The 17,289-nt window shown below is 43.8% G+C and overlaps 1 protein-coding gene across 1 annotated transcript in view; it reads left to right on the plus strand.

Moving 5' to 3' along the window:
* Positions 1 to 17,289, plus strand: part of LRRC8B (leucine rich repeat containing 8 VRAC subunit B) — an 88,723-nt gene that overhangs the window by 44,436 nt on the left and 26,998 nt on the right. Inside the window, exon 2 of the mRNA XM_038745525.1 lies at positions 7,094 to 7,150. The gene's annotated coding sequence lies outside the window, so the exon portion shown is untranslated. The remainder of the gene's footprint in view (positions 1 to 7,093; positions 7,151 to 17,289) is intronic.

The following is a 17,289-nucleotide window of genomic DNA, read 5'->3' on the forward strand; positions in this document are numbered from 1 at the left end:
CGCTCAGCCATCATGGAGGGGATTGAGGAAAAAGCAACACGTTGTTTTAGCTTCCCTATGGAAAGCAATTCTCAACTTCTTCTCGTCTATATCTCTCTAAGATTACATTTTTATATTAGGAGTTTTTACCATTGACTCTCAACTTCAGTAATAATAATAATAATGGTGGCGTTTGTTAAGTGCTTACTATGGGCCGAACACCGTTCTAAGCACCTGCGGGGGATAACGATGTAATCAGGTTGTCCCACATGGGGCTCACAGTCTTCATCCCCATTTTACAGATGAGGGAACTTCGGCCCAGTGAAGTGACTTGCCCAAAGTCACACAGCCGACAAATGGTGGAGCGGGAATTAGAACCCGTGACCTCTGACTCCCAACCCCAGGCTCTTTCCACTGAGTCATGCTGCTTCTCTAATTCTCAGCCTTCAATCCAAAATTGGTATTAATGCCTGTATGTGGTATCCTCAAATTAAATACAGGGGGATAGCGACAGACAGTCCATCCCCCTGCCTTCAGAATTCCTTGACCAATGAAGAATCTTACTTCTTCTCTGGGCAATTCATTCTAGGGTTTTAAAACCGTCACTGTGGAGACAAGCATGTTGGCCTAGTGGCTAGAGCATGGGCCTGGAGTCCAAAGGACCTGAGTTCTAATCCTGGCTCTGCCACTTGTCTGCTGTGTAACCGTGGGCAAGTCACTTTACTTCTTTGTGCCTCGGTTACCTCATTTGCAAAGTGGGGAGTAAGACTGTGAGCCTTTGTATCCACCCCAGCACTTAGTACAGTGCCAGGCACATAGTAAGCACTTAACAAATACCACTATTATTATTTTTTTTCTTATGTTAACCCCAAATCTTTCCTATTCAGTTCTTTGTTAAAGTGCATATCAGACACCAATCCAGTAAATAACTAATGATAATAATAATAATAATGGTATTTAAGTGCTTACTATGTGCCAAATACTGTAGTAAGCATTGGGGTGGATACAAGAAAATCAGGTTGGACACAGTCCCTGTCCCACATAGGGCTCAGGGTCTTCATCCGCATTTTACAGATGAGGTAACTGAGGCACAGAGAAGTGAAGTGACTTGCCCAGGGCCACACAGCAGACAAGTGGCAGATCCAGGAGTAGAACACATGACCTTTAGAGTCCCAGGCCCGTGCTAATGGTTGAAATAGAAAAACACAGTGTTCATTCATTCATTCATATTTATTGAGCGCTCACTGTGTGCAGAGCACTGTACTAAACGCTGAAGCAGCGTGGCTCGGTGGAAAGACCGTGGGCTTGGGAGTCAGAGGTCATGGGTTTGAATCCTGGCTCAGCCACATGTCAGCTGTGTGACCTTGGGCAAGCCACTTAACTTCTCTTTGCCTCAGTTACCTCATCTGTAAAATGGGGACTAAGACTGTGGGCCCCATGTCGGACAACCTGATCACCTTGTAACCTCCCCAGTGCTTAGAACAGTGCTTTCCCGTAGAAAGCACTTAATAAATACTATCATTATTATTTTTATTATTACAATGCAGCACTAAAGAGTTTACCTCACTAAGGCACCAGAGACACATGATTGACGTTGACCACTGGATGGGTCCCTCATTGATCAGTGATGCCTTCCCCAGAGGATCAGAGAGATGGGATCATGTTTGCATTGGCACTTTCTGATCCACATTTTTTTTTTAGTATTTATTAAGAGCTTACTATGTGCAAAGCACTGTTCTAAGCGCTGGGGAGGTTACAAGGTGATCAGGTTGTCCCACGGGGGGCTCACAGTCAATCGCCATTTTACAGATGAGGTAACTGAGGCACAGAGAAGTGAAATGACTTGCCACACAGCTGACAGTTGGCGGAGCTGGGATTTGAACCCATGACCTCTGACTCCAAAGCCCGGGCTCTTTCCAGTGAGCCACGCTGCTTAGAACAGTGCTTTGCACACAGTAAGCGCTTAATAAATGCCATTTTATTATTATTATTACTATTATTAAGAAGACAATTTCCACTTGGCCAGCTTCAAATCTTGCAGGGTTCAGTTTTGAGAGTTCATCTTGGAGGGCTGTCTTTCTGAGGGGCATTCATCCAGTCATATTTATTAAGTGCTTACTGTGTGTGGAGCACTGTACTAAGCGCTTGGGAGCAGTGTGGCCTAGTGGAAAGAGTACAGCTATTGGAGTCAGAGGGACCTGGTTTCTAGCCCCAGCTCTGCCATTTGTCTTCTGTGTGACCTTGGGCAAATCACTTCACTTCTCTGGGCCTCGGCTACACCATCTGTAAAATGGAGTTGAAGAGTGCGAGCCACGTGGGACGTGGACTGTATCCAACCTGATTACCTAGTATCTATCCTAATATTTAGAAAAACGCCTGGCACATAGTAAGTGCTTAGCAGAGACCGTTTAAAAAATAAAGTTTCAGTCTCTGAGAAGCAGCGTGGTCTGTGGAAAGGGCACGGGCCTGGCAATGAAAAGATCAGGGTACTAGTCCTGGCTCCACAAATTATGATGATGATAATAATGATAATAATAATTGTATTTACTTCCCAAGCGCTTAGTACAGTGCTCTGCACACAGTAAGTGCTCAATAAATACGATTGAATGAATAAATACGATTGAATGAATGAATGAATACTGTACTAAATGCTGCAGTGAATACAAGCAAATTGGGTTGGACACAGTCCCTGTCTCACCTGGGGTTCACAGTCTCAATCCCCATTTTACAGATGAGGTAACTGAGGCACAGAGAATGAAGTGACTTGCCTAAGGTCACAAAGCAGACAAGTGGCAGAGCCAGGATTAGAACCCTTGACCTTCTGTCTCCCAGGCCCGGGCTTTATCCACCAGGCCATGCTGCTTCTCTGCAAGGTGAAGTGTTTTAAAGTGAAGGAGTGAAAGTGAAGGAGTGTGGATGGCTTTCTGCAAACCATCACCACTATGAGAAAAGCAATTTAAATGCATGTCCGATTGATAGTGGGGTGCTCCTGTCCCAAGGTCACACAGAAGATAAGAGGTGGAGCCGGGATTAGAACCCATGACTTCCTGACTCTTGGGCTTGTGCTCGATATGCTGCTGTGTGACCTCGGGCACCTCCTGTAACTTCTCTGTGCCTGAGTTGTAAAATGGGGATTCAATACCTGGCCTCCCTCCTTCTGAGACCGTGAGCCCCATGTGGGACAGGGACTGTGTATAACCTGATTAACTTGTATCTACCCCAGAGTTTAGAATGTGCTTGACTCTAGACTGTAAGCTAGCTATAGGCAGGAAACATATCTGCTATCTAATTTCATTATATTGTGCTCTCCCAAGTGTGTAGTACAGTGCTCTGCACACAGGAAGTGCTCAATAAATACCATTAATTGGTTGATTGACACATAGTAAGTGCTAAACAAATACCATCATCATTATTATTAGCAGTAGTAGTAAAACTTGCATCCCACCTTGTAGAAGAAGAATGATGAGAAACCAATTTTAAGGTAGCAGATCATTCAAGCACTTAGTAAAGTGCTTTGCACACAGTAAGCAGCGTGGCTTAGTGGAAAGAGCAAGGGCTTGGGAGTCTTCTAGACTGTGAGCCCACTGTTGGGTAGGGACTGTCTCTATATGTTGCCAACTTGTACTTCCCAAGCGCTTAGTACAGTGCTCTGCACACAGTAAGCACTCAATACGATTGATTGATTGAGTCAGAGGTCATGGGTTCTAATCCCGGTTCCGCCACTTGTCAGCTGTGTGACCTTGGGCAAGTCCCCTCCTCAAAAATCTCCAGTGGGGTTGCCTGTCAACCTACGAATCAAGCAAAAGCTCCTCACTCGGCTTCAAGGCTGTCCATCACCTCGCCCCCTCCTACCTCACCTCCCTTCTCTCCTTCTCCAGCCCAGCCCGCACCCTCCGCTCCTCTGTCACTAATCTCCTCACCGTGCCTCTTTCTCGCCTGTCCCGCTGTCGACCCCCGGCCCATGTCCTCCCCCGGGCCCGGAATGCCCTCCCTCCGCACATCCGCCAAGCTAACTCTCTTCCTCCCTTCAAAGCCCTACTGAGAGCTCACCTCCTCCAGGAGGCCTTCCCAGACTGAGTCCCCTTTTTCCTCTCCTCCCCAACACCCCCGCCCTACCCCCTTCCCCTCCCCACAGCACTTGTATATATTTGTACAGGTTTATTACTCTATTTTATTTGTATATATTGACTATTCTATTTATTTTGTTAGTGACGTGCGTATAGCTATAATTCTATGTTCTGATGATTTTGACATCTGTCTACATGTTTTGCTTTGTGGTTTGTCTCGACTGTGAGCCCGTTGTTGGGTAGGGACCGTCTCTATATCAGCTGTGTGACTTTGGGCAAGTCACTGAACTTCTCTGGGCCTCAGTTACCTCATCTGTAAAATGGGGATTAAGTCTGTGAGCCCCCCTTGGGACAGCCAATCACCTTGTAACCTCCCCAGCGCTTAGAACAGTGCTTTGCACCTAATAAGCGCTTAATATTCATTCATTCATCCAATCGTATTTATTGAGCGCTTACTGTGTGCAGAGCACTGTACTAAGCGCTTGGGAAGTCCAAGTCGGCAACACGTAGAGAGGGTCCCTACCCAACAGTGGGCTCACAGTCTAGAAGGGGGAGACAGACAACAAAACAAAACATATTAACAAAATAAAATAAATAGAATAAATATGTACAAATAAAATAGAGTAATAAATGCCATTATTATTATTATATGTTTCCAACTTGTACTTCCTAAGCACTTAGTACAGTGCTCTGCACTCAATAAATGCGATTGAATGAATGAAATCTTACCGTGTGCAGAGCACTGTACTAAGTCACCTGATAACCTTGTATCCATCCCCGCACTTAGAACAGTGCTTGGCACATAGAAAGTGCTTAACAAATACCATTATTGTTATTATTGTTATAAACGCTCAATAAATAACGATTGAATGAATGAATGATTCCTTGAATAGCACCCAGACCCTGAGGAAGAGTTCATTTGGAAGCTAGTTCTGTCAAAACCATGTTGTGGAACTCTGTGCTCTTTATAAATGGTGTCTAAAATAAATATTTGGATTTTCGGAGCCTTACCATTAAGTGTGCTTTGCTTTTGTTTTCCCTGTTTGCTTACTTCATGCATTCTGGCTGAGGAAAATGAACTTGATTACCCTTTATTTCTGAAGAGTTTGCAAGCTTGGCTTTGTGCAGTTATGGGGGCAGAGGTGCTATAAACCTACAAATTCCACCACTGTGGTCTAGTTTTGTAACACTTCCATTGTGCGGAGCTCAGAGAGCGGAGTTTAGAGCTCGGGCCTGGAGTCAGAGGACTTGGGTTCTAATGTTGGCTCTGCCAGTTGCCTTCTATGTGACCTTGGGCTAGTCACTTCACTTCTCAGTTGCCTCATTTATGAAATGGGGATTGAATCCGCATCCTCCCTCCTACTTGGATTGTGAGCCCCATGTGGGAGAGGGACTGCGTCTGACCTGGTTGACTTGTTTCCACCCCAGCGCTTAAAACAGCAGCGTGGCTCAGTCGAAAGAGCCCGGGCTTTGGAGTCAGAGGTCATGGGTTCGAATCCCGGCTCCACCACATGTCTGTTGTGTGACCTTGGGCAAGTCACTTAACTTCTCTGAGCCTCAGTTACCTCATCTGTAAAATGGGGATTAAGACTGCGAGCCCCACGTGGGACAACTTAATCACCTTGTATCCCCCCAGCGCTTAGAACAGTGCTTTGCACATAGTAAGCGCTCAACAAATGCTATTATTATTATTATTATTATTATTATTATTATGCCCTGGGGAGTCAGAGGACATGGGTTCTAATTCCGACTCCGCCAGTTGTCTGCCGTGTGACCTTGGGCAAGGCATTTAACTTCTTGGTGCATCATCTGTAAAATGGGGATTAAGACTGTGAGCCCCACTGGGACAACCTGATTACCTTGTAGCTACCCTAGCACTTAGAACAGTGCTTGGCTCATAGTAAGCGCTTAGCGTCTAGTCCGTCCAGACTGTGCGCCCGTTGTTGGGTAGGGATTGTCTCTGTTGCCGAATTGTACTTTCCAAGTGTTTAGTGCAGTGCTCTGCACACAGTAAGCGCTCAATAAATACGATTGAATGAATGAACAAATACCATAATCATTATTAGTAATATTAAAACAGTGCTTGAAACATATCACTTAACTACCATAAAAAAATGAGTGTTTGAATTTATGCTCTGCTCATAATTCATTCAGTCGTATTTATTGAGCGCTTACTGTGTGCAGAGCACTGTACTAAGCGCTTGGGAAGTACAAGTCGGCAACATATAGAGACGGTCCCTACCCAACAACGGGCTCACAGTCTAGAAGGAGGAGACAGACAACAAAACATGTGGACAGGTGCCCAGTCGTCAGAAGAAACAGAATTCAAGCTAAATGTACATCATTAACAAAATAAATAGAATAGTAAATATGTACAAGTAAAATAGAGTAATAAATCTGTACTAACATATATACAGGTGCTGTGGGGAGGGGAAGGAGGTAGGTTCAGAATCAAGTTATCTGTAGATTCTGAATTTGGCAGACCTAATTTGAATTCTCCTGGACTGAGAGATTGAGATCCATTGTGTTATTTCTCTTGTTCTCTTCATTGTGTTGTTTCTCAGTGTGCATACTGTAGGAGTGTCAATATTGGAAGGATTTTTTAAGCCTTCACCAAGCAAAATACTTTTCTGGTTATGGTAAAATGCAGAATTGTGCAGCTTGCTGGGCCCAGTGTTCCTGGATTGAATTATGCGTCATTAATATAACATTTCTCAATTAGAAGTAATGATCTAGGGGAATAATACTCTGTGATAAAGTGTTCCAAATGTAAATCTAGCAGTTTTGGTAGAGCCACAAAAATATGGTCAGGATTTTTTGTGCTGTTATTCTCAAAATTGGGATTATTTGTTTTAAAATAGTAATAATAAATTAATTTATTAATTTAAATTTGTTTAAAATTGTTTTATTTGTTTTTTTAAGGTAAACTTCCCATAATTAAAGATCATTAAGGGCAGTGCTAGACATTGTGGAAATGGATAAATAGAACTAGTTTTAATTGGGCTGCGAGCAGAAAACTTTACATCCTCTTTGTGATTTCTCTTCAGGGATTCTTCAAGCAAAAATTGTAATTATAGAGCTTCCAAGTGACCAACATTAAGAGGGTAAGTTGAAGTTAATCTTTTAATCTTTGAGAGGCATGTAAGAGTTTGATTTTCTTAATACAACTGAAAGACTTATTGAAGAAAATCTGGGAGACTGGGACGATTATTAAATTGGCATTCCTTACACACTAGCTCTCGAGGGGGCTTGCATAAGAGGTATTAAATGGGACAGAAAAGAAGGGAAAATAAGCATATCTGATCTTGCAAATCTTTGCCAGTAGGCTCTGCTCTTGTAGAGGGCGGTTTGGAAAACAGCATCTTCACATTTACACTTTGGCAAGGTATGGACTCCATCATAATGAGCGCTTTGTGCGTTCTGCACATTACCATAGTAAGGATGCCAGTAGTTCGTTAAAGATATTGAGCTCAATTCTTCCAGTGCCTGAACTCGCCTCCTGCTTCATAACATAAATTGTGACCGTGCTCTTCAGTACATAAAATGGTTCCCTAGTGGTCTGGAAAAGTTGACGCTTTTCCTGAAGGGCCCAATTTGCTATGGTATAACCTAAAAAATCCGGCATCCATGACACTAGCACCTGCTAGGGATTTGAATATTCTGGATTTTGGAAACATAAAGTGTATAGTTTACCAGTCCCGTAACAATTTCTAGCCCTGCTGTTTTAATTTGAAGTGAGGAGGTTTTACTTTTAATGTACATGGAGTTGTTTTAGACTGTGAGCCCACTGTTGGGTAGGGACTGTCTCTATATGTTGCCAACTTGTACTTCCCAAGTGCTTAGTACAGTGCTCTGCACACAGTAAGCGCTCAATAAATACGATTGATTGATTTCCTCACCTCAGCATTGCATTGGAAAAGGCATGTAGTGTTCAGTAAAAGGAGCTGGATTTGTGAAAATTCAAGTTTTTTTTTTTTTTAGAGAGTGGATTAATGAAATTATATTGCAGCCACTTATTTTAGTGTAATCACTTAAATTCTATGTCCTTTTAGTGCTTTTCTTATCATATGCTTTAAGTATTGGGAACAGTGTTTATAATAGGCAACTCCAGGTCACATTCCAATCATATGTCTTCTGGAGATGTGGTCTAGGAAGTCTAAGTGGATAGGGCATCGAGCTGGGAGTAAGAAAGCCTCTGGTTCTATTCCCGGCTCCTCTACTTGTCTGCTTTGTGACCTCGGGCAAAACCCTTAAGAGCTCTGTGCCTCTGTTACCTCATTTGTAAAACGGGATTAAGATTGTGGGACAGGGACTGTGTCCAACCTGCTTTTATTTAGCCCAGTGCTTGGTAGAGTGATGATGATGATGGCATTTGTTAAGCGCTTACTATGTGCAAAGCACTGTTCTAAGTGCTGGAGTGCTTTGCACATAGTAAGTGCTTAACAAATATTGTTTTTCAAAAAAAAGGCGGGGGCGGGGGGCAGGGAATCACTGAAGTCTCCATTTTCCATGACAGCTGGAACAATCAATTTAGCAGTGGTAACACTTAACAATAATAATAATAAAAAATAATAAAAATGATGGTATTTGTTAAAGCACTTACTATGTGCCAATCACTGTTCTACGTGCTGGGGTAGATACAAGCCAAACATTTTTCAGGTGTGGTAACTGAGGCACAGAGAAGTTAAGTGGCTCTTTTAGACTGTGAGCCCACTGTTGGGTAGGGACTGTCTCTATATGTTGCCAACTTGTACTTCCTAAGGGCTTAGTACAGTGCTCTGCACACAGTAAGCGATCAATAAATACAATTGATTGATTGTCAAAGGTCACAGAACAGACAAGTGGCGGCGGCGGGATTAGAAGCCACGTCCTCTGACTCCCAAGCCCATGCTCTCGCCAGTAAGCCACGGGAGTTGAAGTTAGGTAGTCATAGTTATCAAGGGCCTGAGGGGAGCCAGGCACTGTACTGGATATGTGGACACCCTTATTGGATTTACCAGATGTGGTCCCATGCTCAAGGGGTTTACAAATGCATGGGGAAGTCAGGACAAATGTAGACCTCGATAAGAAATCCAAGACCATGGATTGGAGAATACAAATATATACTACAGTGAGGTAATTAGATGGGAGTTACTGAGGAGCAGCTTGGCCTAGTGGATAGATACCAATCCTGGGAATCAGAAGGACCTGGGTTCCAATCCTGACTCCACTACTTGTCTAGTGTGTGACCTTGGGCAAGTAACTAAATTGCCCAGAAACACTCTGGGCATATTACTCCCCTCCTCAAAAATCTCCAGTGGCTACCAATCAATCTGCGCATCAGGCAGAAACTCCTCACCCTGGGCTTCAAGGCTGTCCATCCCCTTGCCCCCTCCTACCTCACCTCCCTTCTCTCCTTCTCCAGCCCAGCCCGCACCCTCTGCTCCTCTGCCGCTAACCTCACCGTACCTCGTTCTCGCCTATCCCGCCATCGACCCCCGGCCCACCTCCTCCCCCGGGCCTGGAATGCCCTCCCTCTGCCCATCCGCCAAGCTAGCTCTCTTCCTCCCTTCAAGGCCCTACTGAGAGCTCACCTCCTCCAGGAGGCCTTCCCAGACTGAGCCCCTTCCTTCCTCTCCCCCTCGTCCCCCTCTCCATCCCCCCATCTTACCTCCTTCCCTTCCCCACAGCACCTGTATATATGTATATATGTTTGTACATATTTATTACTCTATTTATTTATCTATTTATTTTACTTGTACATATCTATTCTATTTATTTTATTTTGTTAGTATGTTTGGTTTTGTTCTCTGTCTCCCCCTTTTAGACTGTGAGCCCACTATTGGGTAGGGACTGTCTCTATATGTTGCCAAATTGTACTTCCCAAGCGCTTAGTACAGTGCTCTGCACACAGTAAGCGCTCAATAAATACAATTGATGATGATGATGATGATGAACTAAATTTATCCAATTGTATCTAACAAAAACTTCACATCATTGGCTTTAAAGCACTCCATCACCTTGCCCCCTGCTACCACACTTCGCTTCCCTCCTTCTACAACCCAACCTGCACACTTCTTCACTCCTCTGGCGCAAACCTTCTCACTGGGCCTCCATCTCGACTATCAGACCACAGGCCCCTGGCCCACATCCTACCTCCAGCTTGGAATGCCCTCCCTTCTCAAATCCAAATCCAACAGACAGTTACTCTCCCTCCCACTTCAAAGCCTTACTGAAGGCACGTCTCCTTCAAGGGGCCTTCACAGACTAAGCCCCACTTTTCCTCATCTCCCACTTCCTTCCGCCTCACTCCCTTTGCTCTTCCCCCCGCCACACCCCACAGTACTTATGTATATATCTATAGTTTTATTTATTCAATTGACGTCTTTTTACTTGTATTGATATCTGTCTCCCTCCACCCCGCACCCCCTTGACTGCTGTGAGCTTGTTCTGGGCAGGGATTGTCTCTATTACTGTACTTTTCCAAGCACTTAGTACAGTGCTCTGAACACAGTAAGCGCTCAATAAATACAATTGAATGAATGAATGAACTGAACTTCTCAGTGCCTCCCTTATCTGTAAAATGGGGATTAAGACTGTGAGCCCCACGTGGGACAGGTACTGTGTCCAACCTGATTATTTTTTATAATAACAATAATAATGACGGTATTTGTTAAGCGCTTACTATGTGCAAAGCACTGTTCTAAGCGCTGGGGAGGTTACAAGGTGATCAGGTTGTCCCATGGGGGGCTCACAGTCTCAATCCCCATTTTATAGATGAAGTAACTGAGACACAGAGAAGTGAAGTGACTTGCCCAAACTCACACAGCTGACAGTTGGTGGAGCCAGGATTTGAACCCATGACCTCTGACTCCAAAGCCCGGGCTCTTTCCACTGAGCCACGATGGCATGGGGGGGGATTCAGAGGACCTGTGCGTTCCTGTTCGATTGGCTGGTCTGCTCCTCGCCTGCTGTGAGGCCTCGGGCAAGTCGCTTCACTTCTCTGTGTCTCAGTTTCCTCCTCTGTAAAACGGGGATTCAATAGTTGTTCTCCCTTCTACTCAGACTGCGAGCCCCAGGTGGGTCTAATTCAATCGTATTTACTGAGCGCTTACTGTGTGCAGAGCACTGTACTAAGCGCTTGGGAAGTACAAGTCGGCAACATATAGAGATGGTCCCTACCCAATAACGGGCTCACAGTCTAGAAGATGATTACCTTGTATGGATCCCAACAATTAGAACAGGCAAGCAGTGTGACTCTTTTATCTACCCCAGCACTTTGTACAGTGCCTGGCACATAGTAAGTGCTTAACAAATATCATTTTTTTAAAAAAAGAAATGTTCACTAAGTGCCAGGGAGTTTATTAAAGTGCTAAGAGTTTCTTGAGTTACTGGAGCCTGGTTGCACTGTCTGAAATTTGGGCTATGTTCTGTAAAAGATTTGTGGAAGAAGAAAGTTTTTAGTTGAGTTTTAAAAGAGAAAAGCGAGCTGGACTAAGTGGGATTAGGGCAATCTGGGTGGGCGGGAATGCCATAATAGCAGAAGATGATGGCAGTTAAGTAAGAGGAAGATAAGGATAAGGACAAACTCAAGGAGGGGGCAGAGTGGGTTGAGGGCTTTAAAAGCCAGGGTTAGAAGTTCTGAACTGATGTGAGTGCAGGCTGTATAGTCCTTCCAGAAGGTCAGTAATCAGTAGATAGAAGCTGAAGGAAGAAACATTTTGAGAAGCAGTGTGGTCTAGTGGAAAGAACACAGGCCTAGGAGTCAGATGACCTGGGTCCTATTACCAGCTTTTCTACTAGCCGGCTGTGAGACACTGGGCAGTTCACCTAACTTCTTGTGCCTCAATTTTCCAATCTGTTATGGTGTTTGACATCTGTTCTCCTTCCTACTGAGACTGGGAAAGCCAGGGAATACCTAGTACAACCCTGGTAGCCCGCCCACTTCACTCCTCTATTGCCAGCCTGCTTACTGTACCTTGATCTTGTCTATTTTACCACCAGGCTCTTGTCCACCTTCTCCCTCTGGTCTGGAATATCCTCCTCCTCCATACGTGTCAGACAACCAGTCTCTCCTCCTTTAGAGTCTTTTTTTAAATGGCATTTGCCAAGCACTTGCTATGTGCCAGGAACTGTACTAAGCACCGGGGTAGATACAGGCTAATCAGGTTGGCCGCAGTCCCTGTCCCACATGGGGCTCACAGTCTTCATCCCCGTTTTCCAGATGAGGTAACTGAGGTCCAGAGAATTGAAGTGACTTGTCGAAGGTCACACAGCAGAAAAGTGGTGGACATGGGATTAATTGCCCAAGTGCTGCAGGTTAGTATCCCCATCTCCTTTTTAGACTGTGAGCCCACTGTTGGGTAGGGACTGTCTCTATATGTTGCCAACTTGTACTTCCCAAGCGCGTAGTACAGTGCTCTGCACACAGTAAGCACTCAATAAATACGATTGATTGATTGATTGATCTCCTCCCTACCTGGGCTGAAATTAAGCACTTGGTATTTAATGGATCTTGGAGGACTCTCTAGCCTTCAGTTTGTGTCAGATTTTTCAAGACTTAGTAGAGACCTCTGACCGGAGTAACTGTAGACGTCTTCATCTACCCCAGTGCTTAGTACAGTGCTCAGCACATGATAAGCATAGTAAACCCCACTTTTCCTCATCACCCACTCCCTTCCATGTCACCCTGACTCACTCCCTTTTCTCTTCCCCCACTCCCTGCCCCATAGCATAGTATATATCAGCACTGTGAGCTTGCTGTGGACAGGGATTTTCTCTCTATGTGCTGTATTTTACTTTCCCAAGCGCTTAGTACAGTGCTTTGCACACAGTAAGTGCTCAATAAATATGATTGAATGAAAGAATGAATAAGCACGAAACAGGAATGATAAGTAATAATAAGTGGAGGGACAACAATTTAGAAATGGTTGATGCAGATATCAACAAGTTGCATCTCATTCATTCAGTTGTATTTACTGAGCATTTACTATGTGCAAAGCACTGTACTAAGTGTTTGGGAAAGTATGGTATAACAGTAAACAGACACATTCCGCGCCCACAAGGAGCTTAAAGAGGAATCAAGTTGTTGCCAACTTGTACTTCCCAGGCGCTTAGTACAGTGCTCTGCACACAGTAAGCGCTCAGTAAATACGATTGATTAATCAATGGACTGTCCAATATATCATTGCAAGATACTGAAACAAATGAAGTGTTTATGGGCTCTTTCCAACACCAGGGATGAAGAAATCTTGCATTAGTTTTCAAGAAGGCAGATGAAGTTCTGAAAATGATTGTAACCACATCCTCTAGACTGTAGGCTTGTTGTGGACAGGGGTTGTATCTGCCAACTCCATTTTCAAATACCATTGAAAATAAATAAAAATACCAACTCTGTCATATTGTACTTTCCCAAGTGCTTAACCCGCAGTAAATGCTCAATAAATACGCTTGATTGATTGAAGGAGAAAACCTTGCGAGAGAAAAGTTTAAATGTGCACAGAGGTGGTCAGAATGAGTTTTCCTGTTATAAGGTTCTTGAGGAAGAAAAGGAGGCTCAAGTAAAACTCAACCTAAATTGGATAAATTATTCATGAAAGCTGAAAAACTCCCTCCACGGTCAGCAGAACAGGCTACCTCTGCAAACTCAGAAACTCAATAAATGGTATTTTTTGTGTATTTTGTGCAGAGTAAGCACTTAACAAATACTGCAATGATTATTATTACAGAGCACTCCTAATCACATTATAACTCTCCATTTAATCAGTTTTGATGTCCTTTATTAAACTATTTTTTACAAAGATTAAACTGACTTTGTGGATTTTAACATTATAGTAGATAGCATGTAAAAGAATTTCATGTTTTTCCAAAATTTCTGGAAATTTATTCTATGGGAAAACACACCCACCCAATCAATCGGTGGTGTTTATTGAGTGCTTTCGGTGTGAAGAGCACTGACCCAAGCGTTTGGGACGTATAGTACAGAAGAGTAGGTATAGGCAATCCCTGCCTACAAGAAGTTTACAGATCAAAGCGGGAGACAGAAATTAAAATCAATTCCTGATGAATTATATGTACATAGGTGCCCTTCGGCTAGGAGAAGGGTAAATATAACCACATATTCAAGGGACGGAACATCTTGAACAAATAATATTTGCAGTATTTAAGTGCTTATTCTATGCCAAGCACTGTACAAAGCGCTTGGGTCGATACTACACAATCAGGTCAGACACTGTCCTTATACCACATTCATTCATTCAGTCGTATTTATTGAGCACTTAGTGCAGAGCACTGTACTAAGCACTTGGGAAAGTACAATACAACAATAAACAGTGACATTCCCTGCGCACAACAAACTCACAGTCTAGAGTTGAGGAGACATAAATCAATACAAATAAATAAAATTACAGATATGTATGTAAGTGCTTTGGAGCTGGGAGGGGGAATAGAGAAGCAGCATGCCTCAGTGGAAAGAGCATGGGCTTTGGAGTCAGGTCATGGGTTCAAATTCTGGCTCCGCCAACTGTCCGCTGTGTGACTTTGGACCAGTCACTTAACTTCTCTGTGCCTGTTACCTCATCTGTAAAATGGGGATTAAAACTGTGAGGCCCCCGTGGGACAACCTGATCAACTTGTAACCTCCCCAGTGCTTAGAAAAGTGCTTTGCATATAGTAAGCGCTTAACAAATACCATCATCATCATCATCAAAGGGATAAATAAAATTACAGATATGTACATATGTGCTTCGGGGCTGGGAGGGGGGAAGAGAAAGGGAGCAAGTCAGGGCAAAACAGAAGGGAGTTGAAGATGAAGAAAAATTGGGCTTAGTCTGAGAAGGCCTCTTGGAGGAGATGTGCCTTCAGTAAGGCTTTGAAGAAGGGGAGAGTGAGGCTCACAGGTCAAGTAAGACAGAGAGCAGGTATTTAATCCCAATTTAACAGATGAGGAACTGAGGCACAGAGAAGTGTAGTGACATGTCCAAGGTAACAAAGCAGGCAAGTAGCAGAGTCGGGATTAGAACTCATGTCCTCTAATTCCCAGACCTATGCTCTTTCTGTATCGTGGAATATGCCTGAACTACTTTTGTGTAGAGGTAGCTCATGATCACTGAATTAATATTCATTTAATCTGGAGAAATGTGGAGATGTGACATAGTCACGATATCTTCAGAGGAACACTTGAGGGCAAGATTTGTATTTTCTAATCTATTTTTCTCTCCCAAGTGCTTAGTAGAGTGTGCTGCATATAGCAAGCGCTCAGTATATGCCATTGATGTTGAGTGAATTGAGTAATTGAGTGAATATCTGTTCTTTGTCGCCAAAGAGGATTAGAACAGAAGAAATGGGCTCAAGTTGGAGGAAGAGAATCTTTGTAAGCAAAGGCCTGGGATCTTTGTGCTACCCTAATTGTTCTGGAGGATTTCCCTGACCAATCACTTATATCCCCACTCTTTGTCCCTCCCTACTTGAATTTTAATTCCTACCTGCAAAGCACTTAAGGTACTCAACCATACCCCCTCCCATAGGGCTTATCTTTTCACTTAGTTGCTTCCCCTACATGAAATGTATTTTAATGTCTCCCCGGGGCTAGGCACCAAGCCCCTCGATCTATCAATCAGTCAGTTGTATTCATTGAGTGCTTACTGTATGCAAAGCACACTGTACTAAACGCTTGGGAGAGTACAGTGCAACGGAGAGAAACGGCATGGCATAGTGGATAAAGCACCGGCCTGAGTCAGAAGATCATGGGTTCTAATCTCGGCTCCACCACTTGTCTGTTCTGTGACCTTGGACAAGTCACTTGACTTTTCTGTACCTCAGTAACCTCATCTATAAATTGGGGATTAAGACTTCTAGCCTCATGTGGGACAGGGACCGTGTCCAACGTGATTAATTTGTATCTACTCCAGTGCTTAGAACATCATCATCATCATCAGTCGTATTTATTGAGTGCTTACTATGTGCAGAGCACTGTACTAAGCACTTGGGAAGTACAAATTGGCAACATATAGAGACAGTCCCTACCCAACAGTGGGCTCACAGTCTAAAAGGGGGCTCACAGTCTAAAAGGGGAAGCCTACAGCACCCGGTATTCCCAGGCGGTCTCCCATCCAAGTACTAACAGTGCTTGACATATAGTAAGCACTTAATACAATTATTGTTATCATTACTATTATTTTTTTTAGAGTTGGTAGACACATTCTCTGACCAGCTAGGGGGGAATCGGACATTAAGATAAATTACTGGTAAGTACATTCTGTGGGACTGAGGGTTGAGTCAATGTCAAATAATCATCATGGTATTTTATGGTCAAATGCTTAAAGGGTACAAAATCCAAGTCATAGGTGATGCAGAAGGGAGAGGGAGTAGGGAAAAAGATGGTTTAATTGAGGAAGGGTCATGGAGGAGATGTGATATTAATAAGACTTTCGAGGTGGGAAGTGGTGGTCAGTCATATGTGGATGGGGAGGGAGGCCTTGGACAAGGGGTCAGCAGTGTCCTAGTGGAAAAGGCACGGCCTGGGAGTTGTGACTTTGTGCAAGTCACTTCACTTCTCCGGACCCCTGTTCCCTCATCTGTAAAATGGGGATTAAGACTGTGAGTCCTATGTAGACTCTGTCCAACCTGATTATCTTGTATCTACACCAGCGCTTAGTACGGTGCCTGGAACTTAGTAAGCACTTAACAAATACCAACAACCAAACAGTGAGACAGAGGAGATTGTTGTTATATTGTACTGTCCCTAGCGCTTAGTACAGTGCTTTGTATGATTGAATAAATGCGATTGAATGAAGAGTCTCCCCTTCCACTGCATCCCTCAGTGATACCATGAGGGCTGAATCCATTGAAGGGGCAGTTGAGTCCAGAGGTTTAGAATTTTGGCAAGACTTGTTAATTGTGACTAAAGTGCTGAAACCAGTCAGATCAGTGAGTAGCCTCAAAACTGCTCTTTCAACCAAAATGTGCTCCAGCTCTTCTTATTCTTACTGTTGTCCTTGTTTTCCTGTTTGTTTTGCTGCTTGGTTTTATCCTTCCGGGCAAGTCCAAGACTGAGCTCCTTATCTTCCCTCCCAAACCCTGTCCTCCCTCTGACTTTCCCGTCACTGTGGACGGCACTATTATCATTCCCATTTCACAAGCCCGCAATCTTGGTGTCATCCTTAACACCACTCTTTCATTCACAACACACATCCAATCCATCACCAAAACTTGCCGGTCTCACCTCCACACATCACCAAGATTCGCCCTTTCCTTTCCGTCCAAA

The sequence above is a fragment of the Tachyglossus aculeatus genome, chromosome 4 (genome assembly GCF_015852505.1).
Source record: "Tachyglossus aculeatus isolate mTacAcu1 chromosome 4, mTacAcu1.pri, whole genome shotgun sequence".
NCBI classification, from domain to species: domain Eukaryota; kingdom Metazoa; phylum Chordata; class Mammalia; order Monotremata; family Tachyglossidae; genus Tachyglossus; species Tachyglossus aculeatus.